The sequence below is a fragment of the Somniosus microcephalus genome, chromosome 1 (genome assembly GCF_052327205.1).
Source record: "Somniosus microcephalus isolate GS21.2 chromosome 1, FLI_Smic_1.0, whole genome shotgun sequence".
In the NCBI taxonomy this organism is placed as follows: domain Eukaryota; kingdom Metazoa; phylum Chordata; class Chondrichthyes; order Squaliformes; family Somniosidae; genus Somniosus; species Somniosus microcephalus.
The window spans coordinates 394,339,626-394,361,462 of record NC_140987.1 but is presented as its reverse complement, the minus strand read 5'-3'; the positions used below and the strand labels follow the sequence as shown (position 1 = coordinate 394,361,462).

Here is a 21,837-nt window from a genome sequence, read left to right as displayed (position 1 = left end):
GTCTCAAAGACATGGACCATGTACAGCAGGCACCTGAAAGCACTGGAGAGGTACCACCAATGCTGCCTCCGCAAGATCCTGCAAATCCATTGGCAGGATAGGCGCACCAACATCAGTGTTCTCGCTCAGGCAACATCCCCAGCATCGAAGCTTTGACCACGCTCGATCAGCTCCGATGGACGGGTCACATTGTCCGCATGCCCAATACGAGACTCCCAAAACAAGCGCTCAACTCAGAACTCCGGCACGGCAAGAGAGCCCCAGGTGGGCAGAGGAAACGTTTCAAGGACACCCTCAAAGCCTCCTTGAAAAAGTGTAACATCCCCACCGACACCTGGGATTCCTGGCCCAAGACCGCACAAAGTGAAGGAGACGCACCCGGGAAGGCGCCGAACACCTCGAGTCTCTTCGCCGGGAGAAAGCGGAAGCCAAGCGCAAGGAGCGCACGTCAACCCAAGCACCCCACCCACCCGCCCCTTCAACCACCATCTGCCCCACCTGTGACAGAGACTGCAGGTCTCACATTGGACTAATCAGTCACCTGCGAACTCATTTTTAATGTGGAAGCAAGTCATCCGCGGTTCCGAGGGACTGCCTAAGAAGGAGGAGGTGGGGAAACAGTGAGAGCGGAGAGAGCCTGAGGGGAAACAGTGCGAGAGTCCATGAGAGTGGAGAGAGCCTGAGGGGAAACAAAGTGAGAGTCAGGGAGAGTGCCTGAGGGGAAACCGTGCGAGAGTCAGTGAGAGCGAGCCATGGGGGAAACAATGCGAGAGTCAGTGGGAGCCAGCCAAACAATGCGAGAGTCCGTGAGAGCGAACCTGAGGGGAAACAGTGCGAGAGTCTGAGAGTAGAGAGAGCGAACCTGAGGGGAAACAGTGCGAGAATCCGTGAGAGCAGAGAGAGCGAGCCTGAGCGGAAACTGTGCGAGAGTCAGTGAGAGTGGAGAGAGCCTGAGGGGAAACAGTGCAAGAGTCAGTGAGAGCGGAGAGAGCGAACCTGAGGGGAAACAGCACAAGAATCCGTGAGAGTGGAGAGAGCCTGAGGGGAAACCGTGCGAGAGTGCGAGAGTCAAAGAGAGTGGAGAGAGCAAGACTAAGGGGAAACCGTGTGAGAGTCAGTGAGAGCGGAGAGAGCGAACCTGAGAGGTAACAGTACGAGAGTCAGTGAGAGCGGAGAGAGCCTGAGGGGCAACAGTGCGGGAGTCAGGGAGAGTGGAGAGAGCCTGAGGTGAAACAGTGCGAGAGTCAGTGAGAGCGGAGAGAGTCTGAGGGGAAACCGTGCGAGAGTCAGTGAGCGTGGAGAGAGCGAACCCGAGGGGAAACAGTGCGAGAGTCAGTGAGAGCGAGCCTGAGGGGAAACCGTGCGAGAGTCAGTGAGAGCGAGCCTGAGGGGAAACAGTGCGAGAGTCGGTGAGTGCGAACCTGAGGGGAAACAGTGTGAGAGTCAGTGAGAGCGAGCTTGAGGGGAAACCGTGCGAGAGTCCATGAGAGCAAAGAGATCGAGCCTGAGGGGAAACAGCTGGAGAGTCCGAACTGAGCGATACGTCAGTGTGAGAACGGGTTGAAAGCGAAAATCTGAGATAGAAATTCAGAAGTGCCATGGAGCGAGCTAATTGGTGGGTATCAAATTGTTCATTTTTCACCGTTGAAATTCACTTGTTAGTAGTTTAGATTGTGTTTTGGATTGATGGATATAATTTCCATTGCCTTTAGTTAACTTTATTATTTTAGTATCTCAGTCATTCAGTGGTCAAGTTCTTGGAATTTAGTAGGTCAGTGTCTTAGATGTCTGTTTCTCAGATTTTTAGACTTTAGTGTTAAGTCTTTTAGTGGTCAGAGTTTCAGTGATTTAGAGGTCAGTGGATTGAGTAACATGGCAGGCTGGCTTGCACCCGTTGTTCTGTGTGGGAACTCCCGGACACTTCTTGCATCTTGGATAACCATGTGTGCAGGAATGCCGCCAGTTGCTCGAGCTCCAGCTCGGAGCTTTGAAGCTCGAGAGCCGCTGGAGTCACTGCAGTGCATCCGGGAGTCTGAGAGTTTCTTCGAACATACGTTCCAGGATGTGGTCACCCCACAGCTACAGAAGGTGCAGGAGGTGAGGGAATATGTGACCACCAGACAGGGTAGGAGGAAGATACAGGTAGTGCAGGAATCCCCCAAGCCAGTGGCACTTGCTAACCGGCTTTCAGTTTTGAATACTGGTGAGGGTGACTCCTCCTTGGAGGAGTGCAGTAAAACTCAAAGCCTTGGCACCACGGGAGATTTGACTGCACACGGGGGGGAAAAGAAAGAGTAGAATTGCAGTAGTCGTAGAGGATTCGATAATTAGGGGCATAGACAGGCATTTCTGTAACCGCAAACGTGATTCCCGAATGGTACATTGCCTCCCTGGTGCCAGGGTAAAGGATATCACCGAGCTGGTGCAGGATATTCTGCGAGGAGAAAGGGAACAGCCAGAAGTCGTGGTCCATATTGGAACCAATGACAAGTAGAAAAAGTGTTGAGGTCCTTCGGGCAGAGTTTCAGGAGCTAGGAAAAAGTGTAGATGAGTAGAGAGACCTTGGTTTCCCTAGTCACAAATCCTTAAAAATGGCAGGGCAAGTTGATAAGATGATTTTTTTTAAAGCGTATGGGTTACTTGCATTTATAAAAAGAGTAATAGAATATAAAAGCAAAGAGATCATGCTTGAACTTTATAAATCATTGGTTAGGCCTCAGCTGGAGTATTGTGGACAATTTTGGGCACCACACTTCAGGAAAGATATAAAGGCATCTGAAAGGGTACAGAGGAGGTTTACCAGGATGTTGCCAGGGATGAGGGACTTCAGTTATGAGGACAGTTTGGAAAAGTTAAGACTGTTCTCCTTGGAACAGAGAAAGTTAAGAGGTGACCTAATGGAGGTTTTCAAGATGATGAGAGGTTTTGATAGAATAGGGAAAAATGTTCCCTCTGGTGAGTGGGTCAATAACTAGAGGTCATAGATTCAAAATCATTGGACAAAGATCCAGAGGGGAGATGAGAAGAATTTTTTTCACAGAGCTGTCAGGACCTGGAACGCTCTAGCTGAAAAGGTGGTGGAAGCTGAGTCCATAAATAATTTTAAAAGGGAGTTGGACAGGTAGCTGAGGATGAGCAACTTACAGGGTTACGGACAAAATTGGGGATGTGGGACTCAGCACGACTGCTCTTTCAAAGAGTCAGCACAGGCATGACTGGCCAAATAGACTCCTTCTGTGCTGTACGTTTCTATGATTCTATGAAGCAAATAATCACATTTACCTACCTTTCAACACATTTTCCTTCATCCGCTTATCCAATTAAATTTTGAATGTTTACATAGTTTTTGCCTCAAACATTAATACTCAGACAATTCCACAACACCTCCACTCTGAGTTTTTTTTTCTGCCCTCTGTTCTAAATCTCTTGCATTTCATCTTGTATCTATGGCCCCTCGTTCTTGACCCCTCAATTAATGGACGCGGTCTGCATCTATCTATCCTGTCCAATCCTTTCATAATTTTAAGCGCCTCTAGCCTTTTATATTCTATACCTTGTGATAAAACCTAGAATTCTGTTAGGTTGATAAAACTGCAACAAAAAGCTAAAGTGCTGCCTTTAAACAGTTGTTTCAGTGAGCCTGTATCCCCAAACCTCTCTTCTGCAGCACTGAACATAAGAACATAAGAAGCAGGAGTAGGCCATACGGCCCCTCGGGCCTGCTCCGCCATTCAATAGGATCATGGCTGATCTGAACCTAGACTCACGTCCACTTCCCTGCCCGCTCCCCATAACCCTTAATTCCCTTATCAGCTAGGAAATTGTCTATCTCCGTTTTTAATTTATTTAATGTCGCAGCTTCCATAGCTCTCTGAGGTAGCAAATTCCATAGATTTACTACCCTCTGAGTGAAGAAGTTTCTCCTCATCTCAGTTTTGAAAGGGCAGCCCCTTATTCTAAGATTATGCCCCCTAGTTCTAGTCTCACCCATCAGTGGAAACATCCTCCCCGCATCCACCCGATCAAGCCCCCTCACAATCTTATATGTTTCGATAAGATCGCCTCTCATTCTTCTGAATTCCAATGAGTAGAGGCCCAACCTACTCAACCTTTCCTCATAAGTCAACCCCCTCATCTCCAGAATCAACCGAGTGAACCTTCTCTGAACTGCCTCAAGAGCAAGTATATCTTTTCTTAAATATGGAAACCAAAACTGTACACAGTATTCCAGGTATGGCCTCACCAGTACCCTGTATCACTGAAGCAAGACTTCCCTGCTTTTATACTCCATCCCCCTTGCAATAAAAGCCAAGATTCCATTGGCCTTCCTGATCACCTGCTGTACCTGCATACTAACCTTCTGTGTTTCATGCGCCAGGACCCCCAGATCCCTTTGTACTGTAGCACTTTGCAGTTTCTTTCCATTTAGATAATAACTTGCTCTTTGATTTTTTTCTGCCAAAGTGCATAACCTCATGGAATGTCCGTGTGTAATTGAGACATGGACTGCAGAAGTTGGTTATAACAGGTGTTTACTGTGTGGAGACAAAACTGCAACTACTATACAAAGTTACTACACAGGCTTATATACAGGGGTGGTCACTACTGGTACTGCAGTATACAGGGGCTGCAGAATATAGTTCCTCCTTCAAGGTACATACACTACACCTCACACTTTCCAACATTATAGAAACATAGAAGATAGGAGCAGGAGTAGGCCATTCGGCCCTTCGAGCCTGCTCCGCCATTCAATGAGATCATGGCTGATCATCCAAATTCAGTACCCTGTCCCTGCCTTCTCCCCATATCCCTTGATCCCTTTAGCCTTAAGAAATATATCCAACTCTTTCTTGAATATACTTAATGAACTGGCCTCCACCGCCCTCTGTGGCAGAGAATTCCACAGGTTCACCACTCTCTGGGTGAATAAATTCCTCCTCATTTCAGTCCTAAATGGCTTACCCCTTATCCTTAGACTATGACCCCTGGTTCTGGACTCCCTGGCCATCAGAAACATCCTTCCTGCATCTAGTCTGTCCAGGCCTGACAGAATTTTATAGGTTTCGATGAGATCCCCTCTCAATCTTCTAAACTCCCGTGAGTATGAGCCCAATCGACACAATCTCTCCTCATATGTCATTCCTGCCATCCCAGGTATCAGCCTGGTGAATCTTCGCTGCACTCCCTCCATGGCAAGAACGCCCTTCCTCAGGTAAGGCGACCAAAACTGCACACAATACTCAAGGTGCGGCCTCACCAAGGCCCTTTACAACTGTAGCAAGATATCCTTGTTCCTGTACTCGAACCCTCTTGCTACGAAGGCCAACATACCATTTGCCTTCTTAACCGCCTGCTGCACCTGCATGCTTACCTTCAGCGACTGGTGCACAATAACACCCAGGTCTCTTTGCACTTCCCCTTCTCCCAATCTATTGCCATTCAAATAATCTGCCTTCCTGTTTTTGCCACCAAAGTGGATAACCTCACATTTATCCACATTATAGTGCATTTGCCATGTTTCTGCCCAATCACCCTATTCCATCTGCCAAATTTCTGCCCACTCACTTAGCCTGTCGATGTCCTTTTGCAGGTTTTTTTTATGTCCTCCTCACTCACTGCTTTCCCTCCCATCTTTGTATCATCGGCAAACTTGGATACGTTGCACTTGGTCCCCTCCTCCAAATCGTTAATACAGATTGTGAAGAGTTGGGGTCCCAGCACTGACCCCTGCGGAACACCACTAGTAACTGATTGCCAACCCGAGAATGAGCCATTTATCCCAACTCTCTGTTTTCTGTTAGATAGCCAGCTTAAAGCTGTAGAGAGGGCTTTAAACTAACTAGTGGGGGGGAGGTTCCTAGAGAGCAAATAATAAAAATGAGAACAGAGAAGGTCATAGACTTAGGTAGCAGTGGGGAAATTAAAAACCAGAGCATGTCAGGAAGGGGCAGAAGGTATGGAGTAAAAGGTAAAGTAATAAAAAGGGCAAAAGCAGGAACTAAGTGTCACGAAACATATTTGAAAGTTCTCTATCTGAATGCACGTAGCATTCGTAACAAAATAGACACGTTAATGGCACAAATAACTACATATGGGTATGATCTTGTGGCCATTACAGAAACATGGCTGCAGGGTGACAATGCCTGGGAATTAAACATACCAGGTTATTTAACGATCAGGAAGGACAGGCAGGAAGGAAGGGGAGGTGGGGTGGCTATGTTAATAAAGGAAGGAATCACTGTAATACAGAGAAATGATATTGGGTCAAAAGATCAGAATAATGAAACAGTTTGGGTGGAGGTAAGGAATACTAAGGGGGGAAAAAAACACTAGTGGGCGTAGTCTATAGGCCTCCGAACAGTTGCAACTCTGTTGGACGGAGTATCAATCAGGAAATAGTTGAGGCTTGTAATAAGGGAACATCTATAATTATGGGGGATTTTAACACTCATATTAATTGGACAGATCAAATTGGGCAGGGCTGCCTTGAGGATGAGTTCATTGAGTGTATTAGGGATGGGTTTCTTGAGCAGTATGTAACTGAACCGACCAGGGGGCAAGCAACCTTAGATCTGGTCCTGTGTAACGAGACAGGATTAATTAAAAATGTCTTAGTAAAGGATCCCCTTGGAATGAGTGACCATAGCATGGTTGAATTCCATATTCAATTAGAGGGTGAGAAGGTTGGATCTCAAACAAGCGTGCTAAGCTTGAATAAAGGAGACTATGAAGGTATGAGAGCGGAATTGAGTAGAGTGGATTGGGAAAATAGATTAAAGGGTAAGACGATACATGATCAGTGGTGTACATTTAAGGAGTTATTTTACAACTTCCAAAATAAATATATTCCACTGAGAAGAAAAGGGTGTAAAAGAAAAGACAACCATCCGTGGCTAAGTAAAGAAATTAAGGATAGTATTCGACTAAAAACAAGGGCATATAAGGTAGCCAAATCTAGTGGGAGGATAGAGGATTGGGAAAACTTTAAAAGACAGCAAAAAATAACAAAAAGATTGATTAAGAAAGGGAAGATAGATTATGAAAGTAAATTAGCAAAAAATATAAAAACAGATAGTAAGGGTTTTTATAGCTATATAAAAAGAAAAAGGGTGGCTAAAGTAAATGTTGGTCCCTTAGAGGATGAGACCGGGAAATTAATGGTGGGAAATATGGAGATGGCAAAAACACTGAATATTTTGTATCAGTCTTTACAGTAGAGGACACTAAGAATATCCCAACACTGGACAAACAGGGGGCTATAGGGGGGGAGGAGCTCAACACGATCAAAATCACTAAGGAAGTGGTACTCGGTAAAATAATGGGACTCAAGGTGGATAAAGCACCTGGACCTGATGGCTTACATCCTAGGGTCTTGAGGGAAGTGGCGGTAGGGATTGTGGATGCATTGATAATTTTCCAAAACTCCCTGGACTCAGCAAAGGTCCCGGCAGACTGGAAAACTGCTAATGTAACACCCTTATTTAAAAAGGGCAGTAGACAGAAGGCTGGAAACTATAGACCGGTTAGCCTAACATCTGTGGTAGGTAAAATTTTGGAGTCCATTATTAAGGAGACAGTAACAGGACATTTGGATAATCATAATTTAATAGGACAAAGTCAGCATAGCTTTATGAAGGGGAAGTCATGTTTGACAAATTTGCTGGAGTTCTTTGAGGAAGTAACATATAGGGTGGATAAAGGGGAACCAGTGGACATAGTGTATTTAGACTTCCAAAAGGCATTTGACAAGGTGCCACACAAAAGATTATTGCTTAAGATAAAAAATCACAGGATTGGGGGTAATATTCTGGCATGGATAGAGGATTGGCTATCTAACAGAAGGCAGAGAGTTGGGATAAATGGTTCATTCTCAGACTGGCAATCAGTAACTAGTGGTGTTCCGCAGGGGTCAGTGCTGGGTCCCCAACTCTTTACAATCTATATTGACGATTTGGAGGAGGGGACCGAGTGTAACATATCAAAGTTTGCAGATGATACTAAGATGGGAGGGAAAGTAGTGAGTGAGGAGGACATAAAAAACCTGCAAGGGGACATGGACAGGCTAAGTAAGTGGGCAGAGATTTGGCAGATGGAATACAATACTGGAAAGTGTGAGATTATGCACTTTGGCAGGAAAAATCGTAGAGCAAGTTATTATCTTAATGGCAAGAAACTGGAAAGTACTGAAGTACAAAGGGATCTGGGGGTCCTGGTGCACGAAACTCAAAAGGTTAGTATGCAGGTGCAGCAAGTGATTAAGAAGGCCAGTGGAATGTTGGCTTTCATTGCTAGGGGGATAGAATATAAAAATAAGGAGGTATTGCTTCAGTTGTACAAGGTATTAGTGAGACCGCACCTGGAATACTGCATACAGTTTTGGTGTCCATACTTAAGAAAGGACATACTTGCTCTCGAGTCAGTACAAAGAAGGTTCACTCGGTTAATCCCGGGGATGAGGGGATGGACATATGAGGAGAGGTTGAGTAGATTGGGACTCTACTCATTGGAGTTCAGAAGAATGAGAGGCGATCTTATTGAAACATATAAGATTGTGAAGGGGTTGGATCGGGTGGATGCGGGGAGGATGTTCCCAATGATGGGTGAAACTAGAACTAGGGGGCATAGTCTTAGAATAAGGGGCTGCTCTTTCAAAACTGAGATGAGGAGGAACTACTTCACTCAGAGGGTGGTAGGCCCATGGAATATGCTGCCCCAAAAAGCTGTCGAAGCTACATCATTACATAAATTTAAAACAGAAATAGACAGTTTCCTAGAAGTAAAGGGAATTAAGGGTTACGGGGAGCGGGCAGGAATTTGGACATGAGTCTAGGTTCGGATCAGACATGGCCCTGTGGGTAGCGGAGCGTTGCCAGGGGCCGTGTAGCCTGATCCTGCTCCTATTTCGTGTGTCTAATTCTGTTAGATTCAGGAGATGGTTCTGTGATAGTAGATTGGCGGTTAGGATCAGATCAGCCATGATCTTATTGAATGGCGGAGCAGGCTCGAGGGGCCGATTGGCCTACTCCTGCTCCTATTTCTTATGTTCTTATGTTCTTATCTTCCACCCATGCCAGTATATTACCCCCAATCCCGTGATTTTTTATCTTGTGCAGTAATCTTTTGTGTGGCACCTTGTCAAATGCCTTTGGAAGTCCAAATATACCACATCCACTGGTTCCCCTTTATGCACCCTGTTTGTTACGTCCTCAAAGAATTCGAGCAAATTTGTCAAGAATGATTTCCCCTTCATAAAACCATGCTGAATCTGTCTGATTAAATTATGCTTATCCAAATGTCCTGTTACTGCTTCCTTAATAATGGACTCCAACATTTTACCAACCACAGATGTTAGGCTAACTGGTCTATAGTTTCCAGTCTTTTGGCTACCTCCCTTTTTAAATAAGGGCGTTACATTAGCAGTTTTCCAATCTGCTGGGACCTTTCCTGAATCCAGGGAGTTTTGGAAAATTACCACCAATGCATCCGCAATCCCTACCGCTACTTCTCTCAAGACCCTAGGATGTAAGCCATCAGGTCCAGGGGATGTATCCGCTTTAAGTCACATTATCTTACCGAGTACCATCTCCTTAGTGATTTTAATTGTGTTTAGCTCCTCCCCCCCCCCCCCCCCCCCCCCCCATAGCCCCCTGTTTGTCCAGTGTTGGGATATTTTTAGTGTCCTCTACTGTAAAGACTGATACAAAATATTTGTTCAGCGTATTTGCCATCTCCATGTTCCCCACTACTAATTTCCCGGTCTCGTCCTCTAAGGGACCAACATTCACGTTAGCCACCCTTTTTCTTTTTATATAACTGTAGAAACTCTTGCTATCTGTTTTTATATTTTTTGCTAGTTTACTTTCATAATCTATCTTCCCTTTCTTAATTAATCTTTTAGTTATTCTTTGCTGGCTTTTAAATGCTTCCCAATCTTCTATCCTCCCACTAGATTTGGCTACTTTATATGCCCTTGTTTTCAGTAGGATACTATCCTTTATTACTTAGCCACGGATAGCTGTCTTTTCTTTTACTCCCCTTTTTCCTCAGTGGAATATATTTTTCTTTTCACTGAGCCTACTTCTGTTCAGTGTACAATTACTGCAGTTATTCTTTTAACCAAAATGCATCACCTCACAGTAACTGACGTTGAATTCCATCTGCCTATCTTAGTCTATGTTCCCATTTATCAATATCACTTTGCAGCTTCCTTTGATTTTTGAAGGAATCAACTGTACCTTCTATTTTGGTATCATCTACAAATATCAACACCGGTTGTTAAATCCGTGAATCTTAAGGTATGGTGTTCTTCAATAAATAGACGGAGACTGCTGATCAACAATCAACAGGTGTTTACTGGATGAGGGTAGTCTAAAAACTAACAGTACAGATCCCTACTCAGGGTTTATATAAAGGTGTGGTCACTGCCGGTACTACAGTATACAGGAGCTGTAAAAGTAGTTCTCTCTTAAAGGTACATACACTACAATTCCTCCCCTTTTAGATTAACAGTACCATAACATTCAAATAACAGTTAACACTTTTAACATGCACATTAACTAAAATAGTCCATTTATAGATTCAGTCTTTGGGGCGGCTTCCTGATCCTTTCTGGATAGCGCCTTTCCGGAGTGTCTTGTTCTTGGTGCGGAGGCAATTCTGGCCCCCTGTCGTCAGTTAGTTCATCAGTCCGATGCTACTGTTTCTGGGGCAGATGCTACCGGTATGTCGGGTTCATCACCAGGTACGCAAGACATGGGGTTGACTCGTTCCTGTGACGCTAGGATCTGGTCAACATGGCGTCTCACAATGTTCTCCCCGACATCCACTGTGTACATTAGTGGCCCCTGCCGTGTGCATATCGTCCCTGGTTGCCATTTCTCTGTTCGGTAGTCGCGGGCCAAGACTGGTTGTCCTACATTGAAGCTCCTTGTCGGCTTCTCATTGATGTGCTGGAATTGCTTATTCTCAACATTTCTTCGTACATTTGGTCTGAGCAAATCCAGACGAGATCTCAACCTTCGGTTGAAGAACATCATGGCCGGGGTCTGGTTGGTAACTGCATGTGTCGCATTTCTGTAGGCTAACAGGAAATTGTCCACCTTATGCTGCAGTGGAATGTCGTTATCGCACATGGCCCTTACGGCCTTTTTAAAGGTTTGTACGAACCTCTCAGCCAATCCATTTGTGGCTGGATGATACAGGGCGGAGTGTAATGCCGTACCCCATTCCTTCTCATAAATTTCCAAAACTCTTCGGACACAAACTGTGGTCCGTTATCAGAGCAAATCTGTTCTGGCAAGCCGTTCCTGGCAAAAATGGTCCGTAGGACTGCAATCGTTTTCTCCATAGTGGTGGAGGACATTTTGATCACCTCAGGCCATTTCGAGTGCGCATCCACTGCTATTAACATTGAGTCCATGAATGGACCAGCAAAATCAATATGCACCCGTTGCCATGGAGAGGAGGGCCACTCCCATGGGTGTAGAGGGGCATGTGGTGGTGCATTTTGGACCTTCTGGCATCCTGAGCAGCTCTTTGTTAGGTCCACTATTTGTTGATCGATTCCCGGCCACCACACAAGTCCTAGCAAGGCTTTTCATTTTCACCCCTCCCAGATGGCCTTCGTGAAGCTCATTGAGCACTCTCTCCATTAACTTGGGTGGAATTACCACTCAGGATCCACACATCACTGTCCCCTGGCATACTGACAGCTGTTCTCTTCTGGATGAGAATGCTGGCAACAGTGAGTCGCCATGTGTTGGCCATCGCTTCACCGTCAAATCATATACCCGAGACAGTGTCGGGTCATTTCGGGTCTCCTTCTCTATATCTGCGTTAGTTACTGGCAAGCGTTCAATTATAGTTGAATAAAATATTTCGACAGGGTCCACTGCTGGTACATCTTCCGCAGTAGGCAGTGGCAGGCGTGATAGCCCATCAGCGTTTCCATGCTGTTTCGTGCCCTTATACTCTATTTCATATTGGTTCGCCCCTAGAAAAAGGGACCATCTTTGTAGCCGTTGCGCAGTCATCACCGGAATGCCCTCTTTGGATTAAAGATGGAGACAAGTGGTTGGTGGTCAGTCAGCAGGGTGAACTTCTGCCTGTGCAGATAGTGGTTGAACTTTTTCACTCCCCATACTAGGCTGAGGGCCTCCCTGTCAATCTGGGCGTAGTTGCGCTCGGCTGAGGTTAGTGACCGAGACGCAAAGGCTACTGGCCTCTCCAACCCGTCTGGGAATTTGTGTGACAGCACCGCTCCAATACCATAGGGTGATGCATCACACGCCAACCGAATTGGTAGTGCTGGGTTGAAATGAGCCAACACCTCTTTGAGGTGATCAATTCTTTGCACTTCTGGAAAGCTCGTTTACATTCGTCATTCCACTTCCATGGTACCCCCGTTTGCAGTAGGGTGTTCAGTGGGTGTAATACTGTAGACAAATTTGGTAAGAACTTATGGTGGTAGTTCACCAGCCCGAGGAACGACTTCAGTTGTGACACATTTTCCGGTGCTGGAGCCTTGACTACTGCCTCAATCTTTTCAGGGGACTTATGTAACCCCTCTTCATCAATAACGTGGCCACAATACGAGATCTGCTTCTGGAAAAACTCGCATTTGTGGCGATTAGCTCGTAGCCCATATTCCTTCAATCTAGTGAGCACCTGCTCCAGGTTGGCGAGGTGATCACTGTCTTTTTCGCCCGTGACCAGGATGTCGTCCAAATAACACTGGGTCCCTGGAATCCCTTGCAGGACTTGATCCATTGCCCTTTGCCAAATAGCCGGAGCTGATGCTACCTCGAACACCAGCCGGTTGTATTGGTAGAGACCTTTGTGAGTGTTGATCGTGAGGTATTTTGAGGCTTCTTCTACCTCCATTTGCAGGTACGCCTGGGCCAGATCAATCTTAGTGAAGCATTTTCCTCCAGATAGCGAGGCGAAAATATCTTCAATCCGCGGAAGTGGATATTGTACCGTGTGAAGGACTGGGTTCACTGTCACCTTAAAGTCCCCACAGATGCGAACCTTCTTTGGTTCCCCAGGCGTATTACTCAACGACCTCTTCATTACAGGAATGATGGGTGTAGCCCACTCGCTCCAGTCCACTTTGGACAGTACTCCTGAACGTTCCAAACCTTCCAGCTCTGCTTCGACGGCTGGGCGGATCGCATAAGGCACCGATCTGGCCTTAAAAAAAAACTTTGGGCTTGCATTTTCCTCTATTTTGATCGTCTCTGTTATGCCTTTTAGTGTTCCGAGTCCCTCCTGGGACACTTCTTGTGCGTCAGTTAGCATTTTTGACAGTCGTCATCCTTTTTGGCCTCTACCGTCAGTGCCTGTATGGAATGCCAATCTAACTGTATCTTCTGGATCCATTCACGTCCTAGTAGTGGTGGTCCTCCATCTGGCAATACAAATAGGTCCATTTTTGGTGTTTCCTTGCCGTTGTATATCACGTTTGCCCTTATTTTTCCTTTTGGGGTAGACTTTTTGCCCCGTGTACGTCTTCAAGACAATCTCTCTATCTCTCAAGGGTATATGTGAGAATAGCTGCTTGTAGTCCCTTCGGTTTATGACTGTTAGGGCTGATCCTGTGTCCAATTCCATTTTCACTTGGACTCCGTCTATCTTGAGCGTGACCCAGATAGTTTGGTGATCCTCCGTTTTGATTACATTATGTAGTTTCAGACAACGCAGCTCCTTGCTTCCAGAGTCTGTATCACTTTTCTGTTCGTCTGAACTACTCTCCGTCACCTTATGCACCTTTTTGTACTTCTTCTGTGGAGATTTCTGGCTGCTGGTTTTCTTTCCCGACCTGCAGACTCTTGCTATGTGTCCTGCTTTTCCACACTGTCTGCACACTTGGTCCTTGAACTAACAATCCTTCTGGTCGTGTGTTGTTCTGCCGCAGCGATAACACTTCACTGCTCATTGGTGCCATATTCTTGCGGTCTCCGTTGTATCTCTGCAGCGTCCCGTACGGCTGCTTCATGTGATACTGCCATGCTGAAAGCCTTTCCAGCGTAAGATCCTTTTCTGATAGAAGCCGTTTCTGGGTTCCTTCACTTTGAAGCCCACACACAAACTTGTCCCTTAACGTATCTGCTAGTCCCATTCCAAACTGGCAGTGTTTCGATAGCTTGCGCAGTTCTGTTAAATACTCAGCGTTACTTTCGTCTTTATGCTGGTTCCTTTTGTGAAACTTAAATCTTTCTGCTATCAGCAGCGGTGTGGGGTTTAAGTGGTCCTGTAGGATTGCCACTATGCTTTCGAAATCCTCATCCACTGGCTTCTCTGGGGTTACTAGGTTTCGCAGTAAGCCATACGTTTTTGCACCCATGGAATTCAACAATACCAGTGCTTTCCTGGCATCTGGCACTTCATTCGCCTTGCAGTACACTTCAATGCGTTCCACATATGTCACACAATCTTCGACTTCATTGTCAAACGCTGTGACACTGCCACTCTTCGGCATCCCTGGGTGTGGTTAGACTGGCTAAAATGGCGTCTCCCGCGCTCTCCCTTCTTCTCCGCTGGTTCAAAATGGCGCCTCCCGCGCTTCCCTTTCTTCCCGTGCTCGCCCTTCTTCTCCGCTGCGGCTTCAAAAATGGCATCTCCCGCGCTCTCCCTTCTTCGCGGCTCAAATGGCGTCTCCCGCGCTTCCTTTCTTCCCCTGCGGACGCTGCTCAGCCCTTGAGCACTGGCTGCGCTCTGCGCGTTTTCCTGCGCGCCTCTCTCGTCGCCGCCGCTCGGTCCTGAGCCCCGGCTGTGCTTTACCCTCTCTTTGTTTTCCGTCGACGCCGCTCGGTCTTCAACCCCCAGCTGTGCCCTGTGTGCTTTACCCTCTCTCTTACCCCGTCGACGCTGCTCGGCCTTTTCTGTGCCGTCGGTTGGCTCCAGCCGCCGCTGTCCGGGAAGGGTCTGCACTGTACCTGTTGCCAGCCTGTTGCTGGATCGTCATGACTGGAGAACCAAGCCCAGCTCTCAACAGCCTCCCCTGCGATGCTCACTCTCTGCTGGATGACTGGGCGGTTGCTCGTGGTCGACGCCCGTGCTTTTGGCCTCGACTTTCTTCCACTGTCCTCCAGGAGCGATTCCCTGGGAGGAAATGCAGAGTTGCAGGTAGGTTCGAATCGGCCTCATCGCCACTGTTAAATCCGTGAATCTTAAGGTATGGTGTTCTTCAATAAATAGACGGAGACTGCAGATTAACAATCAACAGGTGTTTACTGGATGAGGGTAGTCTAAAAACTAACAATACAGATCCCTACTCAGGGTTTATATACAGGTGTGGTCACTGCTGGTACTACAGTATACAGGAGCTGTAAAAGTAGTTCTCTCTTAAAGGTACATACACTACACCGGTCCCTCTAGGCCTATATCCAAATCATTAATATACACACTGAACAGTAGGCCCCAGGAGGACACTGCTACCTGCTTCAGACCACTCTTTAAAAACTGCCCTTCTGCTTTCTCCTTTCTCCCTTCTAACCATTTTTTTATCCAGTTTACCATCCTCCCCCTAATTCTATATCCCTTAACCTTCTTTAGTAATTTCCAATGAGATGCCTTGGGCAAAGGCTTTCCTAAAGTCCATGTACAATACATCTGCTGCATTTCCACCATCTACCATGTCTGTTATTTCCACAGAATTCCATGAGATTTGTCGAGCTCGATTGCCCCTTTTGAAATTTGTGCTGGCAATTTCTAACCATTTCTCTTTATCTAGATATCCATGGTAATTTTGTCCTTAATTAGAGACCCTCAAAATTTCTCTCCTACAGATGTTAAGCTAACTGGCTTGTAATTACCTGAATTTCTGAAAGACTGGGGAGAAAAGCAAAATGAGAGAAAACAAATCATGTGCCTTTGCAAAATAGTTGCTGCAGCCTATATTTATAAATTAAGGCCCGGTCAAGAAGTAAATTTGATGAAATGTACCAATATATAATGATTAATGCCAAGAGGAAGAATTGCTATGGATGGCTATTGCTATTCCACCTTACAATCTCTCATTTTAGACATGAGCCTGGGTCAGTCATTCTTTCCACTGACATCATCTGAAGCAAAGATTAAGAGCATTTATTTATATAGGAAGCATTTCCCATTGAAAATGGGGTTGGGAATGAATGCTGTTTAAGTGTTGTGCTTTTTTAAAAAAAAAGTGAATTTACACAGGTTTAAAAAGCCATAGGCTATAGCACTGAGACAGAAGGGAGTTTTGAGGTGTTAATAAGGCAGAAGATATCTCCATATTAAGTGGGAAGACTGAACAATTGGTTATCTTGTTTCAGCTGGCCAACAAACACTCACACCCATTGTAGGACAATTCTATTCATGTGGGCACAGTGTCTACTGCGAATATACTCGGGACAGGGGCTAGTCAGTTTTATTGAAAGGCCTACTGGCAAATCTATGATTGGGGAAGGTATCAAATAACACACTCCTCTGCTTCCTGGGGTCATAATAAAAACAGAAATTGGTGGAAATACTCAGCAGGTCAGACAGCATCTGTGAAGAGAGAAACAGAGTTAACATTTCGGGTCGGTGACCTTTTATCAGAACTGGAAAAGTTAGAGATGTAACGGGTTTTAAGAAAGACAGAGGCAGAGAAAGGGGCATGGGCAGGAAAGAACAAAAGGGAAGGTCTGTGATAGGGTGGAAGGCAGCATTGATTAAATGACAAAAGGGATGATGGTGCAAGGCAAAAGGGGGTTGTAATGGGACAAGCAAAGATGGGTCTAGAAGAACAGTAAATGGCAACAGCAGAGTCATTACCAGCACCTGCTGTCTGGAAAAAATGGGAGCTGTGGTTATGATCTGAAATAGTTGAACTCAGTGTTGCGTCCAGAAGGCTGTAAAGTGCCTAATCAAAAGATGAGATGCTGTTGCTCAAGCTTACGTTGAGCTTCATTAGAACAGTGTAGAGGCCGAGGTCAGAGTGGGGGTAGGATGAGGAATTAAAATGGCAAGCAACCAGAAGCTCAGGGTCACACTTGCGGACTGAATGGAGGTGTTCAGCAAAGTGATCACCCAATCTGCGTTTGGTCTCCCCAATGTAGAGGAGACCGCATTGTGAGCAGCGAATACAGTATACTAAATTGAAAGAAGTACAAGTAAATCACTGTTTCACCTGGAAGGAGTGTTTGGGGCCCTGGATGGTAGGAAGGGAGGAGGTGAAAGGGCAGGTGTTGCATCTCCTGGACTTGCATGGGAAAGTGACAAGAGAAGGGGAGCGGGTGTTGGGGGTGATTGAAAAGTGGACCTGGGTGTCGCGGAGGGAACAGTCCCTTTGGAATGCTGAAAGGCGAGGGAAGGGGAAGATGTGTTTTGGTGGTGGCATCGCGCTGGAGGTGATGGAAATGGCAGAGGATGATCCGTTGAATTTGGATGCTGGTGGCCGCAAGGCGACCCGTATTGCGGTTTTGGGATGGAGGGGAAGGGGTGAGAGCAGAAGTGTGGGAAATGGGATTGACACAGTCGAGGGCCCTGTTGACCATGGTCAAGGGAATCCTCGGTTGAGGAAAAAGGAAGACATTCTACTGGTGTGGAAGGTGGCATCTTCAGAACAGATGCAATGGAGAGGGAGAAACTGGGAGAATGGAATAGAATCCTTACAGGAACCAAGGTGGGAGGAAGTGGTCAGTTTTTGCACTTAGAAGTTGTCTAGAAAGAAGGATAATGCCATAAATGAGTAATTCTCTTCCCCAGAGAGCTGTGGAGGCTGGGTCATTGAATATATTTAAGGTGGAGATAGACAGATTTTTAAATGATAAGGGAGTCAAGGGTTATGGGGAGCGGGCAGGGAAGTGGAGTTGAGGCCAAGATCAGATCAGCCATGATCTTACTGAATGGCGGAGCAGGCTTGAGGGGCCAAATGACCTACTCCTGCTCCTACATCTTATGTTATGTAGTAAGTCAGTCCATGAAGGGAACAGATTGCAATGGCTTCTTATTCCTGTTTTTGAGGAATGAACAAAGTGGAATTTGCTTTGACTGTTACTCTCTATGTTCACTTGTCTGTAAATAAAGCAGCTTAACAATTCATATCTGGCTTCATCTCATTAAGTGCTTCTCAGTCTGCCTTCGGAAAGATTGGTGCATCACATGCAAGGGTATGTGCAAAAGACATACCCATTTTGGATCAAAATGGGGTCCCATGGGTCACGCTATTGTATAGTTAGATATTGACCAGTATGGGTACACTCCTGAAAGTAAGATGCTTGCACCAGTTATGGGAATGGCCAACACTGTTGTATCTTAAAGAATATCTAAGGTAGTCCCTAAATTTGTAACATCCTTCCTCACCTGGTGGTATGGCTTAGATCAAGCATTTCATCTTGGGCAAATTGCATACACTACAACCTGGTCTGGAATAGGAACAGTTGTTAATCGGGTGCTTTTTAGTGAATGAGTTATTTTGACTCTCAGTTTTAGTTGTCTTCTGTCAGCCAGTTCCCTGGTGTCTCAACATTCAGTGTTTAAACAAAAATATTAAAGCAGTTTAAAAAAATTAAAAAAACTTGTGTGATTTTCTTTTATTGTTCTTGGTATTTTTCTCCCTTTCCTCTCCTGAAGGTGTTGACTCTTGCTGGGGAATGGTTCCTCCAGTGCTTCACTCAAGTGGCCATTACTTATCGGAGAGTTTGGCAATCAGTATCGGCAGGTTATTTGAATGTAGGATTCATCACATTGAAACCCAATTTTGTTTTCCACCCCCCAGAGAGCCACAGAAGAGCATTTTCCAGCAGGAGTCACTGGATAGTGATCCGAAGTGGAAATTCTGGCTGAAGCTCCTGCCACCCTGGCTGAGGTCAGCTAGCTCAACACCGACCGATGATCAAACCTGCAGCCTCCCGGTCTGTTTGGCTCAGTTACTCATTGAATAAACTCACTACATTTTGATGACTCGCTTTTGACTGCTTTGTTCTTGTATCGGAATGATTTTGCATCCTTTCAAAAAGTTCCCTATGTACATTCTTTATTTTGAGGCTTGTAATGCAAAGGTTTATATATGTAGAATATATTATGAAGCCGGTCTCCGAGCTCTGCCTGTCTACTGCAACCTCATCCGTAAGAATTTTCCAGCTTTTTTACTCTCGTCAGCAAGAGATGTGGTGTGGACTGGCCCATGTGCTTACAAGACTGAAGCTGCTTTTATACTGTTCTTTACTTTGTGTTCCGGGAGCCCAGTGTGAGTGAGCCAACTTCTGACATTTACGTTGTTGCATCCATTTTTCAGAGCCTGGTGGCAGACTCATAGACCCGGGTCAAATTCTCTGACATTGGATTCGTGGAAAATTAGTTCAAGGAGCAGTATAAAAACATATATACTTGCTGGTTCGAACACTCAAATCAAAGGGATGGTTAGGATGGGGGAAGAGAGTGGGAAGTGGTCTCTCCAGAGAAATCGATAACCAACGGTGATCCGTGTTCTCATAGTACAGCCAGACTATTATGTAGAAATGCTGAAACTTTTATTTACTGGATACGTTGAAGTGCTTTAGCTTTGGGACTTTATTTACTGGAAGCAGAACCTCCCTTTCCTCAGCTTGTTTGTTTATCACTCTGTGTACTCTGTCTTAGGAGCTTGATGGTCTGCCAGAAAATACATCCACTCTTCCTTTTAAAGATTTGCCTGCGGTGAAGTGGATTGTTTCACTTAGTGTAGGCCGTAGAGAGAACAACTTGTGGTATGAGGAAACCGGACTGTGTATTGGAGGTCCCAGCTGCTCCTGAATTTTCAAGATTTGCCTGGAGTTTCATAGACCTGGTTTGGTTTTGTTCCAAATTGAAGCCTGATGAGGGATGCAAGCATCACATATGCATGATACGAGCTGTTGGTAGAAAATGCTCCACACTGAATATTCAGTATGACCGAGCGTTTTGGAAAGTGGCAGCAGACAAACTTGCTGCTGCCAGTATATCTGAAAGGATGTCCTGAAAGTTTGTGGTCTGTAGAAGTTTAGTGTAACTAAGTACTGTCGCTTGTAATTACAGCTTTGACTAAAATTACTTTACAGAAACAATCCTAAACAAACTTTAATTTAAATTAATGTTCTATTCTTAAAATTGCACTTTAATGCTTTATGAAGTTATCATTCTTTAAAAGCTTAACTGAAAGCAGAAAGCTTGACAGTTCTTTGAGGGATAAAAAGGATACATTTTAAATTTTCCCCCCAAATTTTCTCCCCTGCCTCTGGTACCTCACCAATGCAGTCATTCTTTAAATGTGAGCCAAGACCGTGAATTACAGCATGCTGCTTTACTGTGGGAGGGTATCATAGCTAAGCATAACCTAATATTCCCTCAAACACTTTACAGCAAAGTTTCCCCTTTCTATCGAATTTGAGGATATCTGGGCTAATTGTAGTGCCCAATCGCCATCTTGGCCAAGATCAGCAAGCGTAGCATAAACCATGGACTGAACCTGGGATTTTCCTGGTCTGTTCAGCTTAATATGATGCTTCATATTGTATTGATCTATGAAGGTATTGGGAGGCATCTTTCATGTAAATAAATGCAAGTATTATTGTAGATAGGAGTGTAATGTCTATTTCATCAGAACCAGAAGCAGTTGTTCCTTTAGCCAATTAGATCCCAGAAGTGTGGCCAATTGATCGGAGACCTTGTGTTTCAGCAAATCACAGCCCAGAAGTTTGGCCCAAGAACTGTGTCTATAGTGTCATTTCTGATAGCATATTCGGTAAGAAAAAAAGGTTCTTGCAACATACAATTGACACGGGGGAAAAATTGAGTCACGCCCCCTTTGGGACGCTAATTTCACCGGGGTGCTACTCGGAAAAAAATTAGTGCCCCCGTGGCCAAAATTCACCTGTAACATCCCAAGAGGGAAGCTGGGTGCTACTGAAAGAGCCCTGCCTTCCTCTTGGGGCGCTGCGAGTGAATATCGCAGTGCTACATGCCGCAGCGCCAGGCTCTGTGGCACATCGTGCCGCGGTACTGCAGGCCTTCCTCCTTCTTAAAGGGGAGGGACCTAGCGCGGCGCAACCTGGGGCCCAGCTGGGCCACCAGAGATCAGAGTTCCGACAAAAGAGCCCGGTACTCGAGCAGTGCCGGGCTCACGGAGCGCAGCCGGCACCCCGTGGGGGGGCTACACAGGAGGCCATGGGCAGGTGCTGGCAGGTGGCCAGCAACAAAAATGGCCGCCCAGCACCTTCCCTTTTAATTAGCGCTGCCCCGGCCGCATGTAGGCCCCCCTTACCTGTTGGACATGGCGTCTATGGGCGCGACCGATGATCGCGAGCGGGGCGCTGCGCACAACGATGAGGTCATCGCTGGCAGTGGGGCGCTAACGAGAGGCGCAAAGCAACTGAATTTTTAGGCCATAGTTTCTCTGTCCCTTCTCCCCATTTCCCAGCCAAACCTAATTTGCAACATATACTGGAGCTGAGATGAGGCATCGATATTTTTTTTTTAACGTATTACAGCTGTAATTTCTGCAATAATAGTTATTAGGACTTCAGTCTGCATTCATCTAGGGGTGGGCGGGTAGGTTTGCTTTAGCCCTGCATTTGGTGCTGCTTTCGGACCCAGGTCTTCCACTCGCTTCCTTCCAATTCTAGCCTCGTTAACTCCTTCCCATCCACAGGAAGGCTACTCCCACACCTGAGGGGTGATTATAACCCTAAATCACCCAGCGGAAATGAGTCACTACATTCTTCAGTGGAACATTGGCAAGTCCAAAGCCACTGTTTTCAGAGCCCACCATAAACTCTCCTTTCTTGCCACTGATTCCATCCACTGCCTGCCCATTGCTGAGGCTGAACAAAACTAAGTACAAGCATATCATGTTCCCATGGTTGAGCTTCA

The 21,837-nt window shown here is 45.8% G+C and overlaps 1 protein-coding gene across 3 annotated transcripts in view; it reads left to right on the top strand.

Moving 5' to 3' along the window:
- clcn5b (Cl-/H+ antiporter 5b) overlaps positions 1–21,837 on the top strand; it is a 185,494-nt gene that overhangs the window by 45,240 nt on the left and 118,417 nt on the right. The window contains exon 2 of one of the 3 annotated variants that reach the window (XM_085997584.1): positions 18,728–18,863. The exons of the other annotated variants lie outside the window; for them this stretch is intronic. The gene's annotated coding sequence lies outside the window, so the exon portion shown is untranslated. The remainder of the gene's footprint in view (positions 1–18,727; positions 18,864–21,837) is intronic. 3 annotated transcript variants of the gene reach the window in all.